General features: G+C 47.2%; 1 protein-coding gene across 32 annotated transcripts in view; it reads right to left on the bottom strand.

Annotated features, from left to right (window-relative positions):
- The window catches only part of epb41l2 (erythrocyte membrane protein band 4.1 like 2), a 322484-nt gene that overhangs the window by 213860 nt on the left and 89108 nt on the right, over nt 1-19516 (bottom strand). Inside the window, exon 1 of one of the 32 annotated variants that reach the window (XM_072499170.1) lies at nt 1160-1275. The exons of the other annotated variants lie outside the window; for them this stretch is intronic. The gene's annotated coding sequence lies outside the window, so the exon portion shown is untranslated. Of the gene's footprint in view, nt 1-1159; nt 1276-19516 lie in introns of those variants that run through there. 32 annotated transcript variants of the gene reach the window in all.

Below are 19516 nucleotides of genomic sequence, written 5' to 3'. Positions count from 1 at the left end.
CATAACATCGCAGCCAATCACCAGTGAGAGCACACGCACTATGAAACAGGGAACACCGCAGTTCCCACTCATTCTACCAGGAGATAGCACAGAACTCACAGCGCGCCACTCAGACATACACCCTGTGCTGAGTGCCTCACTAAGATAGTGATAGGTCTGGGTCCACAGGTTAGCTGGTGAAGCACATACCCAAACCAGTAGTTAGTTGTTACCGTTGATTAGACAATAAAACAGAGTTGTACCATCTACAGCCATGTTGGATCATTTGTGCATCAGAACACCCAACACGACAAATCGGACTTCTCTGCAGATGGGATGTCATCGCCTGGGAACTTGAAGTAGCAGGTTTACTGTGGTTTGTAAGCATGGTAATGTGAAAGAGGGTCAGACAGTTCTGTGGGGCTATCAGTTAAAAGCATAGAGAAGGGGACTTAGGAAAAGGCAAACATGGTTACCCTGTCCAAGGCCACCAACCAGAGCCTGACGTTGTAATCTCAATAACAAATTATTTTCAGGATTTTACTCCTAGAAGGTCAATTATCTCAACAATTTTCATTTTTCCCTATGAGTGTTTATCTCACTGAAGAACAAAATAAACGTAACTATGTGAAGCCAAAATAAAAAGGGGAGGATCTTCCTCAGAAAATCAAAATCCAGGCATAGGTTTTGCGCAATTGCAAATGTAACAACTGCACTTCATCTTTTGCCATATTAAATTGAGCTCAATTCAGTAATGGCCCGCAGTTAAAATCAAATGTTATTGAAACAAAGGAAAAGTTCTGAAATGCATTATTGGTCATATTGTTACTTCAGAAAATTTTCAAATTAGTCATTGCAAATTCTTTGGATTTGGAAAATTCATTTACCTGGGCACCTCCAAAAACCCAATAGAGTTAATTAAATTCTTTTGATGGTGATCATGACTTGCACAGTTGGAAAAGTTTTAGAAATATTAAGCTGTTTAAATTGTATCTTAAGAGGGAGAAAGTCAGATCAGAAAAAATCCTCCACAGTCATGCTGAATACAACTTAAAATTCTCATCTGCGTTTCTTTTGGTCTCTTTCTCGAAATTGCTGTAACCTTCTCCTGTGAATTGCTGACTTTCAGTTAAGTATACATAAATTTCTCTTGGTCACATCATTACTGTTTCCAACCCACCACTGTTGGTTGTGCGTGTAGCCATCTGCTTTTCTTCCTTAAGTAGCTTTCTCGCTCTCCTTTAAATCTGTACATTTGGCCAAACACTTACTCTCGCCTCATGGGATGGTTTTCAATGTTTAATACATAATACGAGTGCAAGTTGATGTTATTGAATACCGCCCATTGAATCCCAAGCTTCAGGAGGTCCGGTTTACAATACAAGTGGAGATCTGCACATGGGTCTGAAATCAAAAGGCCCAACAGGGAGAGAGCAAGGTTAGCATATAGATTCTCACAGAAGCAACTTTCAGATATTAGTGTTCTGGATCTCTCCTGAAGTTCCAGTATCATTTACACGTTAGAGCGGGGAATACCAACAGCCTCACCAATATTATGGCAACCAAATCTGTCCCATTGCTTCAGAAACCACCTCTAGTTGGTTGAGTAAGGGAAAGATTTAATTTTCCCAAAAAGGTTTGAACATTTTGATCGGTGTGCCATTTAAAAAAAAAAGTCATTCAAGCTTTTAATTGACAGATTTCCAGTTTTTTTCCTTGCTTTTGATTTGCTGCTATACTTTAAACTTAACAAAATGTGGCATAGATGTCACAGACACTATGACTCCTCTTCCACCTTTGGAAACCTCAACTGGTCCAAAAATTGCCTCATCCCTTCCGCTCCCGTCGGGGGCTCCGACTCGAATAGTTTACGAAAGAACTCCTTAAAGACTCCGTTCACCCCCCTGGATCCAAGACCATGTTACCCTCCTTATTCTTTACTCCCCCGATTTCCCAGGCTGCCTCCCTCTTACGCAGTTGGTGTGTCAGCATTCTACTTGCTTTCTCCCCGTACTCAGACTGCTCCCCCCGCCACCCCCCCCCCCCCACACACACCCCCCTGCCTTCCTCATCTGTGCTACCGCTTTCCCTGTGGTCAGCAGTTCAAACTCCGCCTGCAGACTCCGCCGCTCCCTCAGTAGCCCCGCCTCGGGGGCCTCCGCTCTTTCCTGTCCACTCGGAGTATCTCCTCCACCAGTCTCTCCCTCTCCGCTCTTTCTCTCTTTTCCCTATGGGATCGAATTGAGATGAGCTCCCCTCTGACAACTGCCTTCAGAGCCTCCCAGACCGTTGCCGCTGCTACCGCACCCGTATCGTTTGTTTCCAGGTAATCCTGGATGTTCATGCTAATCCGCCCGCAAACCTCTTCCTCCGCCAGCAGCCCCACATCCAGTCTCCAGAGTGGGGGCTGCCCTCTCGTATCACTAAGTCGCAGGTCCACCCAGTGCGGGGCATGGTCCGAGACTGTGATTGCTGAATATTCTGTCCCCGCCACCTTTGGGATTAACGCCCTGCTCAAGACAGAGAAGTCTACGTGGGAATAAACCTTATGAACGTGAGAGAAAAAAAGAGAACTCCTTTGCTCTCGACCGCACAAACCCCACAACCACACCTCTCCCCCTCCCCCCCAGGCTGTTCCATAAAACCCTTCAGTTCCTTAGCCACTGCCGGTCGCTTCGCTGTCCTGGACTTCGATCGGTCCAACTCGGGGTCAATGACTGTGTAAAGGTCTCCCCCCATGATCAGGTTGTGTGACTCGAAGGCCAGGATTTTGCCTTGCATGCATCTCATGAATTCCACATCATCCCAATTCGGAGCGCAGACGTTCACAAACACCACCCGGACCCCCTCCCACTTTCCACTCACCATTATATACCTGCCCCCCTTATCTGCCACAATTCTCCCAGCCTCGAATGCCACACCCTTACTGATCAGAATTGCTAGCCCTCCTGGTCTTCGAATCCAGCCCTGAATGGAACACATGGCCTACCCATCCCTTTCTCAATCTCGTATGATCTGAGAGCTTTAAATGTGTCTCCTGAAGCATTGCTACGTCTGCCTTTAACCCCTTTTGATGCGCGAACACGCACGCTCTTTTGACCGGCCCATTCAAACTCCTCACATTCCAAGTGAGCAGCCAGGATGGGGGACTAACCCCGCCGACTAGCCATCGCCCTTTTTTGGCCAACTTCGAGCCCACGCCCTTCGCTTCCTCGAGCGCCCCCACAGGGAGCCAGCGCCTCCAACCCTCAATTGGTACCCCAAAATTGATACCTCCTCTGTCAGCAAAGCAGCATTTCCCCCCGCCCCCGCAACAGCCCCACGACACAAAAACCCCGCCAAGCACCAGCTGAGCACTTGCTCACCCCCCACTATGCTCCCGAGAGTCAGCTGACCCCGGCAGCTCCCGCCCCTGGCGCCGGTCAGACTGCCGCCTCATTGTCCGGACCACTCTCCCAACATGAATAAACCAATTAAACTACCTCTCCAGCCCCAGTGAGTAAATAGTAATACGGAACTAAAAATAAACAGAAGACACTAACATTGCCCCGTGAGGAGACACTTGTTGAACCAAGGCTCCAACTTCCCGAAAAATCGCACTGAGTACAGGGCCCCCTCCCCCCTCCGTATCTCAACTTTGCTGAAAACACTGCACCCTCCAGCCACCGCCACAGCCCTCGCACGCACCCAACATTGTATACAATCTCATATTAGCAACGGTACAGTGTTACTCAGCCCAACGCTGCATTCCACCAAAGCTTAACTGTCCTTTTAATTAAAGAGTCCAGCTTCTCTTGTTTGACAAATGACCACGCCTCGTCCAGTGTCTCAAAATAGTGGTGCCGTTCCTTGTACGTCACCCATAGCCTCGCTGGGTGTCGCATCCCAAATTTCACCCCCTTCCTGAAGAGGGTCACCTTCACACGGTTGAATCCAGCACGCCTCTTAGCCAGCTCTGCACCCAGGTCCTGGTAGATGCGTATCACGCTGTTCTCCCACCTGCTGCTCCGTTCTTTTTTTGCTCACCGCAAGACAAGTTCCTTGTCCGAGAAGCGATGAAATCTCACCACCATGGCCCTTGGCAGTTCATTCGCCTTGGGCTTCCTTGCGAGGGCTGTGCACCCTGTCCAGCTCCAGGGGTAGAGGGAATACCCACGTCCCTATCAGCGTCTCCAGCATCTTGGACACAAATGCTCCCGCATCCGACCCCTCCACACCTTCGGGGAGGCCCACAATTCTCAAGTTCTATCTCCTGAACCTTTTTTCTAGGTCCTCCAGCCTCTGCTGCCACTTCTTGTGGAGGTCATCCTGCGCCTCCACCTTAAGGGCAAATACGACCAACTCGTCCTTATGGTCGGATAGCTTTTTCTCCATCTCCTTAATTGCTTTCCCTTGTGCCGCCTGAGTTGCGATCATTTGATCTATTGATGCCTTCATCGGGGCCAGCATGTCCTTTATAAGACCAGCAAAGCAGCCCTAAAGGAACTCCTGTTGCTCCTGTGACCACTATGCACATGCACCCTGGTCTATATCGGCCTCCATGCCGTGCCTTAGCGCCCGCTCCGCACGCTTCTGTCTGTTGGGACTTAAACGCTTCACCCGGCCACTCCTGGTCCAGCTATCCATACAACAGAGGGGGAATCCTTTTGGCAGTGTTCGCTTCACCAATCTGCCCCAAAAAGCCCGTGAAAACTCCTGAAAAAAGGTACAAGAGTCCATTCCAGAGGGGAGCTGCCGAATGCGCGACCTACTCCTCCATGGCCGCCACCGGAAGTTCATCATGCCTCGGTTTGGATGGTTAGATGAATTTGACCATAAGACATAGAAGCATAATTAGGTCACTCAGCCCATCGAGTCTGCATCGCCAATCAATCATGGCTGATATTTTTCTCATCCCCTTCTCCTACCTTCTCCCCATAACCCCTGATCCCCTTATTAATCAAGAACCTATCTATCATTGTTTTAAAGACACTCAGTGATTTTGCCGTCACAGCTTTCTGCGGCAGAGTTCCACAGATTCAACACCCTCTGGCTGAAGAAATTCCTCCTCATCTGTTTTAAAGGACTGTCTCTTTAGTCTGAGATGATGTCCTCTGGTTCTAGTTTTTCCTACAAGTGGAAACATCCTCTCCAGGCCTCGCAGTATACTGTAAGTTTCAATAAGATTCCCCCCCTCATCCTTCTAAACTCCAACGAGTACACAGCCAGAGTCCTCAGCCGTTCCTCATCCGACAAGCTGTTCGTTCTAGGGATCATTCTCGTGAACCTTCTCTGGACCCTTTCCAAGGCCAGCACATCTTTCCTTAGATACGGGGCCCAAAACTGCTCACAATACTCCAAATGTGGTCTGACCAGAGCCTCATACAACCTCAGAAGTGCATCTCTGGTCTTGTATTCTAGCCCTCTTGACATGAATTCTGACATTGCATTTGCCTTCCTAACTGCCAACTGAACCTGCACGTTAACCTTAAGAGAATCATGAACAATGACTCCCAAGTCCCTTTGTGCTTCTGATTTCCTAAGCATTTTCCCATTTGGAAAATAGATTCCTCTTTCCAAAGTGCACACTTTTCCACATTGTATTTCATCTGTCACTTCACTGCCCACTCTTCGAGCCTGTCCAAATCCTTCGGCAGCCCCCTTGCTTCCTCAATACTACCTGTCCCTCTACGGATCTTTGTATCATCTGCAAATTTAGCAACAGTGCCTTCAGTTCCTTCTTCCAGATCATTAATGTATATTGTAAAAAGTTGTGATCCCAGCACAGACCCAAGGCACACCACTAGTCACCGTCTGCCATCCTGAAAAAGACCCCTTTATCCCCACTCTGCCAGTCAGCCAATCCTCTATCCATGCCAGGATCTTACCCCAAACACCATGGGCTCTTAACTTATTTAACAATCTCCTATGCGGCACCTTGTAAAAGGCCTTCTGGAAATCTAAATAAATCACGTCCACTGGTTCTCCTTTGTCGAACATCCTTGTTACCTCCTCCAAGAACTCAGATGTCAGACATGATCTCCCTTTGACAAAGCCGTGCTGACTCAGTCCTATTGTATCATGTACTTCCAAGTACTCTGCGATCTCATCTTTAACAACAGACTCTACAATCTTATCAATGACTGAAGTCAGGCTAACCGGCCTAAAATTTCCCGTCTACTGCCTCCCTCCCTTCTTAAACATTAGCCACTTTCCAGTCCTCTGGGACCCTTCCCGTCTCCAGTGATTCCTAAAAGATCGCCACCAATGCCTCCACAATCTCCTTAGCTAGATCTTTTAGAATCCTGGGGTGCAGTCCATCCGTCCAGGTGACTTATCCACCTTCAGACCTTTCAGTTTCCCCAGAAACTTCTCCTTAGTGATGGTCACTGCACTCACCTCTGCCCCCTGATTCTCCTGGAGCACTGGCATTCCACTGGTGTCTTCCACCGTGAAGACAGATGCAAAGTAACTATTCTGTTCGTCTGCCATTTCTTTGTCTCCTATTATTATTTCTCCAGCCACATTTTCCAGTGGTCCAATGTCTAATTTTTACTTTCTCTTACCTTTTATATATTGAAACAAACTCTTCCTATCTTCTTTTATATTACTCGCTAGCTTGCACTCATACTTCATCTTCTTTCCCCTTATTGTGTTTTTAGTTGTCCTCTGTTCGCTTTTAAAGGCTTCCCAATCCTCTGGCTTCTCATTAATCCTCACCACTTTGTTTGCTTTTTCTTTTTCTTTTATGCTGTCCTCGACTTCCCTCGTCAACCATGGATGTCTTGTCCTCCCCTTAGCATGTTTCCTCCTCCTTGGAATGAATTTCTGCTGTGCCCCCCCCCCCGAATAACCCCCAAAAAACCACCTGCCATTGCTGTGGTAACCCATGGTCAGGATTGAACATAACTTAATTCCTTACTAACAATGCAACCCCGTCCCCTTTACCCATCTGCCTGTCCTTTCGATAGGACACATATCCTTGTATATTTAGATATTTGGCACCAGTGTTTAAGACTGGAATCAGTACGCAGAAAGGATGCGTTACTTCTTCCAGGCCAACAACATCACTGAGAACAAGTGCCAGACGGTTATACGGTTGGCTGCTTGCGGGGCGCACACATTCGGGATGATCTGGAGTTTCATTTACACGGAGGCGCCAGATACGCAATCGTTTGACCAACTTTTGACAATTGTGGCACAACACTAAGTAGTTGGTAATCGTTGAAAGATGTCGGATTAATACGGCAGTGGTCGCCCAGTGAGTACGTCACCGAGTTTGTATGATTACGGAAGTTGGTCGAGTGTTGGGAGAATGGACCTACTTTATCCGATATGCTCAGTGATTGTTTGGTCTGCAGTATAAACAATATGGAAACACAAAAGCAGTTTTTTAACCAAGTCTCCGACCTTTCAGCAGGCACTGCATATCACCTTGTCCCAGGAAAGTGCGGAACGTAGCGTCCAAGAGATATAAGGGATGGAGGTGAACATTTTGGGGCGGACCCCTCATGTGGTCAGGATTGAACGCAGTGGCGACTCCAGCCTCTGGGCGAAGAGCTAGCTGCTGAGACATGCAACATCACTGGACTCGGCTGAAGGAAATTCCAACCGGTCTCAGCGCACTCGCAGGCAGCAAGGTGAGCACTCCAGGGGGCCCAGTTGAATTAAGCGTCAGCCCTGGGGTCGGGCCTTGTATCTGGATGACCCACAAGAGGCAGAGGATGAGGCTGAGATGCAGCTGAACTGTTGGGCAGTGCTCCCTTTAGCCCTTATTCATGTTCCAATACAGGTGAATGGCCTGGTGCTTCAAATGGAGGTGGATACGGTATCTGCCATTTCTGTGGCAGCGTAGAGCACCTTTGATCTTCTAAAATGTGTGCGCGCATACTTTGACTTCAGCTGACACGGCTCATTTGGCCACTTATACGGGCGAATAATGACTGAATATTGTGGGGTCCACCCTTGCTCCAGTAGTTTATGGGTGCCAATCAGTTCACGTTCCCTCATTGTTGTGCAAGTAAGCTGCCCTAGCCTGTTGGGCTGCGAGTGGCTCCAGCTGCTGCAGTTGGATTGGCAACATATCCTCCAAGTGGGATCTGCCGATCTGTGTGCGGTACCAACATCTAAGGTTTTCCAGCCCGGCTTGGGTACAATTAAGTGGCCAAGATCCAGTTGGACCCAAAGGCCCAACCCCAATATTCTCGTGCCCACCTGGTTCCCTACACTTTAGTGGAGAAAGTCATTTGGAGAGTTTGGCCATCATTGGCCAGTGCGCTTTGCAGAATGGGTGGCACTAATGGTCCCCGTAATGGATCCGGATAAGGGAGTCCACCTTTGCAGAGACTATAAAGTAACAGTGAACGCGGCTTCAAGGTTAGACCGCTATCCTTTACCATGCCTCGAGGAACTATATGCAGCACTGGCCGGTGGCTGTAAATTTACAAAATTGGACGAACAATGCTTATCCAGAGCTCGATAAATCATCTCAACAGTACATAATGATCAATACACACAAGGGACTTATGAGTACACCCGGCTTCCTTTCCGACTATCCTCCACGTGCACAGTCATGGAGAACATCCTTTGCAGATTGCCATGTGTTGCGCTTCACTTGGACAATGTGCTGGTGACGCGGACCGCAGAGCAAGGAACATTTGCGGAACCTCGAGGCAGTATTAAAGTGTTTTTCAGAGTATGGGGTTTGTCTGCACCATGCGATGTGTACGTTTCACAAAAAGGAAGTAGCATATTTGGGGTATCGGGCAGATCGGGACGCCCTACACCCGGTCGCCGAAAAGGTGAGAGCCATCAAAATGGCTCCCATCTCATGAGCCGCCACCGAGTTTTGCTTTTTTTCTTGGACCAGTAAATTTCTATGGGAAATTTATCATTATTTGGCAAACATCCAATTTGGCAAACATCCTGGCACCCCCTCCCTCCCTCCCTTCTTCATTTGCTGCTCAAAAAGCACCAGCCATGGGAATCGAGCAAGGCCCAGGATGAGACATTTAGGAAGGTGAAACAGCAGTTGTCCGCTTCAAGGATATTGGTACATTTAGACCCTTTTAAACCATTGTACGTCACATAGATGCTACGTCACATACGATGCTTCGCCATACGGCATTGGAGCAGTCCTGTCTCATCGGATGAGGGATGGCCGGGAACGTCCAATCGCTTTTACCTCCCGGGCTGCAGCTGAGAGAAAATATGCCAAATGGCAAAGGAAAGTCTGGCGGTCAATGGCCACCATTTTTTTTATCTTCACGGACCACAAGCCATTTCTCAGCATCTTCCGTGAAGGCAAGGCACCTGCGAGTATTCAGCTGGGCTTGGTTATTGGCTGCTTATGAATAGTCTTTCAAGCACCACCCATACTGCACATGCTGATGTATCGAGTCATCTTCCCCTGCAGACCAAATTCACAAACTCCCCTGCGACAGACAAAGTAGCAGTGGTTCTGAAATTTTATAGACTCCTTGTCCGTTGCTGCGTCGTATATTCATGACTGGACGCAGACCGACCCCGTCCTTGCCAAGGGGCGGCATCTGGTGCGAAAGGTGGGCAGCATCAACAGCTTCCAGGGGAGTTGGAAGCTTTCTCCTGCAAGCTCTGAGCTGACTGTGAAGATGCTATCCTCCTGAGGGGCATGAGGGTTACTGTTCCGACGAAGGGCCAGGCAATCCCTTTGAAGGACCTTCACAATGAGCACTCTGGAGTGTCCAAAATGATTGCAAGCGAGAAGCTACGTCTCGTGGTTGGGTTTGGATGCAGATTTCAAGGCATTGGCCCAACAGTGCTCGATCTGTCAAGAGCACCAGAAGCTCCCTGCGATGGCAGCCCCCACCCTTGGGAGTGGCCAGGACACCTTTGAGCTTGCGTGCACGCTGCTTTGTCGGTCCATTCTGGGATCGATGTTCTTTGCCCTAGCAGACTCCCATCAAAGTGGCTCGGGGTTCACAGAATGACGAAGATCACCTGGTGAGCGGCCATTAAGTGATTGCGCATTTCTTCTTCAACCCACTAACACTTACCAGTGTCTCAGGTTCGATTCCCAGCTTCTGTCACTGTCTGTGCAGAGTCTGCATGTTCTCCCCGTGTCTGCGTGGGTTTCCTCCGGGTGCTCCGGTTTCCTCCCACAAGTTCCGAAAGACGAGCTGTTAGGTGAACTGGACTTTCTGAATTCTCCCTCAGTGTACATTCTCAATTCTCCCGAACAGGCGCCAGAGTGTGGCGAATAGGGGCTTTTCACAGTAACTTCATCACAGTGTTAATGTAAGCCTACTTGTGACAATAAAAATTATTAAATTATTAAAACCCCCAAGGTGCTCGTGGGACAGGTAACAAGGCCTTTTCACGAGTGAAAAGTTTGCCATTTTTGCGGAAAAACAACGGGATTCGCCATGTCCATACTGCCTCATAGCAGCCGGCATCGAATGGTTTGGCAGAGAGGGCCATGCAAACGGTAAAATGGGTACTAAAGAAAAAGACTTCGGGCTCAACAGAAACAGGTTGCCAAGATTTTTATTCTCCTACAGGACCACGCCACACGCAGTAACGGGGCGGCCCTCTCCGAGATGTTAATGGGCCTTAGGCTGCGTACACGACTGAGTTTATTATTCCGAACCTCGGAACAAAGGTGCGCAGTAACCAAGATTTGCAAGGGCATTGCCCAGTTCGACGTTGACCTCTGACACTTCGCGCCAGATGACACGATATTAGTTCATAATTTCAACAACGGTGCTCGCTGGCTCCCTAGGATTGTTGTCTGCCAAACAGGACCAGTCTCTTACCAGGTTTGGGTCCAGGGGCAACTGTTGCTATGGCATTTGGATCGCATTCGTTCACACAGGTTTCTCCCTTGTGAGGTCCCTCGAAAGAAACCTGTCCTGCTTCCCCCGACCCCATTGCCGAAATCAGCCTGCTATAATGCTTCCAGTCCCTCTCGACGCCGACATGTGAACATCGTGTCTTCCGACTCAGAAATGGAGACGCAAATCTCCGAGGTCTCGGACCCCAATCAGCTGCCTCCCGCCGATCATCCATTAGTGTCCCTGCTGCAGGCGACGTTCCCCAGAACGGTATGCACCAACCGATCTGGTGCATCAGCTCAACGCCGAATTGCCGCTGCAGAGAAAAATGAGACATCCTCCCCTGCTCCTCCTTTTCTGCCTCCTCAATCGTCAGTGAGTACTGGGGGGAGGGGGGGCTAATACCCCGCACAGGCCTACGGGGTGGGAATGATTATCTTCCCCGTAGCCTTTGCAGAGTACGAGTTCCCTCACTAGGAGCAGGGTGATCTCTACTGACTTCCGTATAAAAGGTCAGCCAGTAAGGCAGCCACCATAGAGGAATCCAGTAGGGATCTACCAGGCTGTGTATATATTGTGCTGTAAATTAAAACTTTGTTTCTTCACTTTTACTCGCCTGGATTCCCTTTCTGAAATTGTCAGCTAATCCACCACCTTGAACACTCACTTCCTACACCACTAACGGAAAGTGGCAGCAGTGTGTACCATGTACTTCAGCAACTCACTAAGGATCCTTCAAAAGCACCTACCGAACCCGCAACCTCCACGACCTAGAAGTACAAGGGGAAGCAAACGCATCAGTGTACCCACCACTTGCAAGTTCCCTCCAAACCAAATACCATATTATTTTAGAAATATATCGGCATTCCATCCATGTCATTGGATCAAAATTCTGGAACTCCCTTCTCATTAGCACTGCCGGTATATCAACATCGTGTGGACTGCAGCAGTTCAATAAGGTGGCCCACCACCAGCTTCTCAAAAGCAATTAGTGACAGACAATAAATGCTGGCCTAGGCAACGATGACCACAGTCTGTAAAATTTAAAAATAGTCTGAAATTCATAACTTGCACAAAATTAAAAAGATTGCTCTTTGGTGTAAAGGAATATTCAAGGCAGCCTCAAAAGGTCTTTGCTGTATTATCAGAAGCTTCAAAGTAATTTGACAATTTTTGCTTGTAATATCATTTCTTACTTGCCATTAAATAACAATAATTTCTGTCTAGTTAACAACTAACTTCGCTTGAATCACATCCCTCGACATCTCCCTCCACCAAGCATCTGTTTCTGATTGTGAAACAGTCACAGTCTTCATGTATCTGGGAAACTAATCAGTGCATAAAGGAATCTTTACTCAGTTAGTTTCAGTTGGCTGACCCGAAAGCTCAGTTTTCTGACATAACTTTTGCGAATTGGCCCTGCATTTCACATCTGAGTTCACACAAATAATTAAGTTGACAGAATTGCATTCTGCTTAAATGAAGTCATACTAATACCCTCATCAAGTTCAGCATATTGCCTTAATTGAAAATTTCACTTTTAAGAGTGCAATTTAGAAAATAGTAACTACATTGCAACCAGTCTTGCAACGCTGTCAATAATAGAGGCTTGTCTGTCATTTTCTCTGCCAATGAACACTTCAAAATCTACAATTACAGTTAAACTTCCAATAAACGATATTTGGATGCAATTAAAGCATTACAATTAATTCCCTGGAAGGAAAGCCAATAGCCCCAGAACTAGACAGTGATACAAAAGTCTTAACTCTCCATTTTAGATTTTCTTTGCAAATATGAACAAACTTTCATTTATACTATGACTTTCACCTCAGAACATCCTCAAGTGTTTTTGCTGTAATCTACAGAAACAGTCAATTTGCACAGAGGAAGCACCACCACGAGCAATCAGGTAAAAGTAACAAATAATTTTTAACAATGTTGGTTGACAGAAAATATTGGCCAGCAAACTGGCAGAATTCCTGATCTGAATCATGCCATTGAATCTTTAGGTCCACATGAAAATCTCATTTCCAGCAGTGTCACACTCCCGCAGCACTGTACCAAAGTGTCAGTGAAGAAGAACTCCATTATGAGGTTTCATATATAGGCGTTTGGATAATCATTAAAAGGAATAATATTTTTGCATTTAAAATGTGATACGGAAGAAAGCTGTGCAGTCCAACAGTAACAAGGGCAGTAATCTGACAAATATACAAAAATGGATGACGGGAATGACCAGTTAGTCCATCAAATGGTGTTGTCTCTTCCTGGTGAGTCAACACCACCTATCTTCCAGAAGCTATGCCATCTCTTTGAGACTAGACACAAATAAATTAGTGGAACAACATCTGTAAACATTTCCATTGCAAGTTCAAAATGAGTAATTTTGAAGAACATCTGCTCTGCAAAGCAGTTGTTCTTCAAAATTTGGGAGAGTGGAGGTGCTGTAGTGAGTTCTTGCTTTTGCCAGAGAATAATAATAACAATAATATTTACTATTGTCACAAGTAGGCTTACATTAACACAGCAATGAAGTTACTGTGAAAATCCCCTAGTCGCCACACTCTGGCACCTGTTCAGGTACACAGAAGGAGAATTCAGAATACTCAATTCACCAAACATTGGGACTCATGGGAAGCAGAGTATTTGGTGATCTCGTCACACAAAGACTGCAGCGGGTTTGGGGGCAACAGTGACAGTGCCTCTGCATCTGTAGAATGACAGACAAATGGGTCAGAAGCTGCAGAAAGGGAAAGCTTTCGCAATGGCCTCTGCCAAGTTGGAGTCACCCCTTCATGCTTCTGGAGTGACGAGCTTAACTTGAAAGGCAGCCAATGTATCAGCATCTGGGTGTGTTGCTTAACAGTGATCATTTTCCGTTCTCTTAGAATCCCTACAGAGCAGGAGGCTTTTCGGCCCATCGAGTCTGCACCAGCCCTTGCTCGGATAGAGCCAACTAGCCCCAAACCCCTGCTCCTATCTCCCGTAACCCCACCTAACCTTTAGGCAATATTAACATGGCCAATTTACCTAGCCTGCACATCTTTGGACTATGGAAGGAAACCAGAGCACCCAGAGGAAACCCACGTAGACACGGGGAGAAAGTGCACACTCCACACAGACAGTCACCTGGGGTAGGAATAGAACCTAGGTCCCTGGCATTGTGAGGCAGCAGTGCGAACCACTGTGTCACCATGCCGCCCAATTCTTTAGCAGAATTAATTCTTTAAATTTAAGAATGAATTAATTAGCAGAATTCGCGTGCAACCTCGCGCTCCAGTGATCTGGAAAATGACCCACCCTTTATGCTTGGTCAGGCTGCAGCCCACTCATGCCCAAGTCCTGTGCCAACTCTATCCTGGTCTCCAAGGTACATGTAGTACCATTATCTAAGCTGGTGCTAGTGTCAGGTGAAATGATTGGTTTCTTCATCAGTGCTGTGCGTCTTTTTCCTCCTACTTGCCGCTGTGGCTGGGCAGGCAAGGAGTTCTGAAATTTCCTTGAAAGCAGGAAAAAAGGCAAAAGCTGGTGCAAGGGAGAGTGAGTAAAGTGGAAGCAAGAGATCCACGGTCACACAATCAGTAACTTGATCTTCATGCCTGTGAGAAAGAGGAGTGAGGTGGGAGTGAAAGAGCATAGGGCAGGAGCAGAATGTTCTCAGTGACATTGCATGCTACAGGCAGTGCAACAGCCAGCCCTATGCTGTTGAGAATTATCTCCTCCACAGGGATCAGGAGCAAGCATCCTCGTCGCCTGTTGTTTTGCTCCGATCCCTTTTTCGTAAGCTACATTTCCCTACAAGAGAGATGTCAATAATTGTGCAATGCTACATTTCAGCCATGTGACTCCTGCAACTGAATACGCGGTGAAGCAAAAGGTGCAACTTTAAGGACTGGCAAGTGATTGAGGATGAGCTGAGTACATCGAAGCGTGGAGTGGGTCCTGAATGCCAGGATTTCTGCTGGGTAATGGGAGTGTGGTGCATTGAGCAGTATCAGCTGTTGGTGTGGTGGATTGCGTGTGGTAGCAAAGTGCATTCATTGACCTCGATCACCTATATGAGGCCATTGGACAGCTGTTACAGCAGCTTGCGACTCAAACACAATTCAACTTCCTTGATTGCATGCTCCCACTCCTTTCTAAAGATGGCCCATGAGTGCCTCCTGCTTCTTCCCTGACTAATTCTCTAAACAATGGTGTTTCTCCACCTGCGCACCTGCCCCATTGATGCCTCCAGTGTCCCATCCATTTCCTTGGGAATTTTAGCAGGGGCTGTTTAGCACAGGGCTAAATCGCTGGCTTTGAAAGCAGACCAAGGCAGGCCAGCAGCACGGTTCAATTCCCGTAACAGCCTCCCCGAACAGGCGCCGGAATGTGGCGACTAGGGGCTTTTCACAGTAACTTCATTTGAAGTCTACTTGTGACAATAAGTGATTTTCATTTCATTTCAACCTCTCTCGACCTGGTGTTCCATTTTTGCATGTTAAACTGCAGCCATGTTATTCAGTGCAGTTTACCTTTGAGAGGGGTGTTATATTCCTTGTATTGTTCTCCAAGATAGCCAAAGAGGTGGTATTGACAAAGAACAAAGCTATATGTTTCAATCAATAAGAGTTTATTTTACACTATTGGCAGCATATTATGAATTTCCACTACTTGAAATGGTTCGCACACTTTACTGAGTAACAGTTAACAAAATAATAGTATTGAATCTATGATACAATAATTAATTGTCTCTCTAATATATAACTGTTTGAGTGTTTGAGGTGAGGGACACAGTCAGTGTTCCTTCTGATTTCACCCGTGGGAAGTGCACCCATCTCCAGCTCCTCAAAAACCACGTTAGGGAACTGGAGCTGGATGAACTTCGGATCATTCGGGAGGCAGAGGTGGTCATAGATAGAAGCTTCAGGGATGTAGTTACTCCGAAGAATGAAGATAGGTGGGTGACGGTGAGAGGGGCTGGGAGGAAGCAGTCAGTACAGGGATCCCCTGTGGTCGTTCCCCTTAGTAACAAGTATACCGCTTTGGATACTGGTGGGGGGGGGAAAAACTCACCAGGGGTAAGTCATGGGGTACAGGTCTCTGGCACAGAGTAGTCTGTCCCTGTTGCTCAGAAGGGAAGGGGGGGGAAGAGTAGAGCATTAGTCATTGGGGACTCCATAGTTAGGGGGACAGATAGGAGATTCTGTGGGAACGAGAGAGACTCGCAGTTGGTGTGTTGCCTCCCAGGTGCCAGGGTGCGTGATGTCTCGGATCGTGTTTTCGGGATCCTTAAGGCGGAGGGGGAGCAGCCCCAAGTCGTGGTCCACATAGGCACCAGCGACATAGGTAGGAAAAGGGATGGGGATGTAAGGCAGGTATTCAGGGAGCTAGGGTGGAATCTTAGAGCTAGAACAAGCAGAGTTATTATCTCTGGGTTGTTACCCGTGCCACATGCTAGCGAGACGAGGAATAGGGAGAGAGAATAGTTGAACACGTGGCTACAGGGATGGTGCGGGAGGGAGGGTTTCAGATACCTGGATAATTGGGGCTCATTCTGGGGTAGGTGGGACCTCTACAAACTGGATGGTCTACACCGGAACCAGAGGGGTACCAATATCCTAGGGGGGAAATTTGCTAATGCTCTTCGGGAGGGTTTAAACTAATTCAGCAGGGGATTGGGAACCTGAATTGTAGCTCCAGTGTACAGGAGGTTGAGAGTAGTGAGGTCATGAGTAAGGTTTCAAGGTCGCAGGAGTGTACCGGCAGGCAGGAAGGTGGTTTAAAGTGTGTCTTCTTCAATGCCAGGAGCATCCGGAATAAGGTGGGTGAACTTGCAGCATGGGTTGGTACCTGGGACTTCGATGTTGTGGCCATTTCGGAGACATGGATAGAGCAGGGACAGGAATGGTTGTTGCAGGTTACGGGGTTTAGATGTTTCAGTAAGCTCAGGGAAGGTGGTAAAAGAGGGGGAGGGGTGGCATTGTTAGTCAAGGACAGTATTACGATGGCAGAAAGGACGTTTGATGAGGACTCGTCTACGGAGGTTAAAAACAGGAAAGGAGAGGTCACCCTGTTGGGAGTTTTCTATAGGCCTCCAAAAAGTTCAGAGGAAAGGATTGGAGCGAAAGTAACAGGGTAGTTGTTATGGGGGACTTTACCTTTCCAAATATTGACTGGAAACGCTATAGTTCGAGTACTTTAGATGGGTCCGTTTTTGTCCAATGTGTGCAGGAAGGTTTCGTGACACAGTATGTAGATAGGCCAACAAGAGGCGAGGCCACATTGGATTTGGTACTGGGTAATGAATTAGGCCAGGTGTTAGATCTGGAGGTAGGTGAGCACTTTGGTGATAGTGACCACAATTCGGTTATGTTTACTTTAGCAATGGAAAGGGATAGGTATATACCGCAGGACAAGAGTAATAGCTGGGGGAAGGCAATTATGATGCAATTAGGCAAGACTTAGGATGGGGAAGGAAACTGCAGGGGATGGGCACATTTGAAATGTGGAGCTTGTTCAAGGAACAGTTACTGCGTGTCCTTGAGAAGTATGTACGTATCAAGCAGGGAGGAAGTGGTCGAGCGAGGGAACCGTGGTTTCCTAAAGTAGTTGAATCACTTGTCAAGAGGAAGAAGGAGGCTTATGTAAAGATGAGACATGAAGGTTCAGTTAGGGCGCTTGAGAGTTAGAAGTTAGCCAGGAATTACCTAAAGAGAGAGCTAAGAAGAGCCAGGAGGGGACATGAGAATTCCTTGGCAAGTAGGATCAAGGAAAACACGAAAGCTTTCTATAGGTATGTCAGGAATAAAAGAATGACTAGGGTAAGAGTAGGGCCAGTCAAGGACAGTAGTGGGAAGTTGAGCGTGGAGTCAGAGGAGATACGAGAGGTGCTAAATGAATATTTTTCATCAGTATTTACACAGGAAAAAGACAACGTTGTCTAAGAGAATACGGAGATACAGGCTACTAGACTAGATGGGATTGAGGTTCATAAGGAGAAGGTGTTAGCAATTCTGGAAAGTGTGAAAATAGATCAGTCCCCTGGGCCGGATGGGATTTATCCTAGGATTCTCTGGGAAGCTAGGGAGGAGATTGCTGAGCCTTTGGCTTTGATCTTTAGGTCATCATTGTCTACAGGAATAGTGCCAGAAGACTGGAGGATAGCAAATGTTGTCCCCTTCTACTATAGACCAGTGAGCCTTACTTCTGTTGTGGGCAAAGTCTTGGAAAGGATAAGAGATAGGATTTATAATCATCTAGAAAGGAATAATTTGATTAGGAATAGTCAACACGGTTTTGTGAAGGGTAGGTCATGCCTCACAAACCTTATTGAGTTTTTTGAGAAGGTGACCAAACAGGTGAACGGGGGTAAAACAGTTGATGTGGTGTATATGGATTTCAGTAAAGTGTTTGATAAGGTTCCCCACGATAGGCTATTGCAGAAAATACAGAGGCATGGGATTGAGGGTGATTTAGCGGTTTGGATCAGACATTGACTAGCTCGAAGACGACAAAGGGTGGTGGTTGATGGGAAATGTTCAGCCTGGAGTTCAGTTACTAGTGGTGTACCACAAGGATCTATTTTGGGGCCACTGCTGTTTGTCATTTTTATAAATGACCTGGAGGAGGGTGTAGAAGGATGGGTGAGTAAATGTGCAGGTGACACAAGTCGGTGGAGTTGTGGACAGTGCGGAAGGATGTTGCAGGTTACAGAGGGCCGTAGATAAACTGCAGAGCTGGGCTGAGAAGCGGCAAATGGAGCTTAATGCAGAAAAGTGTGAGATGATTCATTTTGGAAGGAGTAACAAGAATACAGAGTACTCGGCTAATGGTAAGATTCTTAGTAATGTGGATGAGCAGGGAGATCTCGGTGTCCATGTACATAGATCCCTGAAAGTTGCCACCCAGGTTGAGAGGGTTGTTAAGAAGGCGTACGGTGTGCTAGTTTTATTGGTAGAGGGATTGAGTTTCGGAGCCATGAGGTCATGTTGCAGCTGTACAAAACTCTGGTGCGGCCGCATCTGGAGTATTGCGTGCAATTCTGGTCGCCGCATTATAGGAAGGATGTGGAAGCATTGGAAAGGGTGCAGAGGAGATTTACCAGGATGTTGCCTGGTATGGAGGGAAGATCTTATGAGGAAAGGCTGAGGGACTTGAGGCTGTTTTCGTTAGAGAGAAGGTTAAGAGGGGACTTAATTGAGGCATACAAGATGATCAGAGGATAAGAAAGGGTGGACAGTGAGAGCCTTTTTCCTCGGATGGTGATGGCTAGCACGAGGGGACATAGCTTTAAATTGAGGGGAGAGAGATATAGGACAGATGTCAGAGGTAGGTTCTTTACTCAGAGAATAGCAAGGGCGTGGAATGCCCTACCTGCAACATAAGTGGACTCGCCAACATTAAGGGCATTTAAATGGTCATTGGATAAACATAAGGATGATAATGGAATAGTGTAGATGGGCTTTAGATTGGTTTCACAGGTCGGCGCAACGTCGAGGGCCGAAGGGCCTGTACTGTGCTGTAATGTTCTATAACCTACACTAACTCAACTTTACACTATCCTTCAACATCAACTTCTCCAACAGCTTCTCCCAGAATGCCTAGAGACGCAGCATTTTATAAGACTACTCAGTGATGCCATCCAGTGTTGATGTACATGAACATCATCTGGTTAACCCTTCACTCTCCTTAGATTATACATAGCATTACAAGAAACAGTATGCCTCCAAGGACAGAGTCCTGACTGCACCACATGGTCTCAG

This window comes from Scyliorhinus torazame, chromosome 4 (genome assembly GCF_047496885.1).
Source record: "Scyliorhinus torazame isolate Kashiwa2021f chromosome 4, sScyTor2.1, whole genome shotgun sequence".
Taxonomy (NCBI): Eukaryota; Metazoa; Chordata; class Chondrichthyes; order Carcharhiniformes; family Scyliorhinidae; genus Scyliorhinus; species Scyliorhinus torazame.
This window is presented reverse-complemented; position numbering and strand designations above follow the sequence as displayed.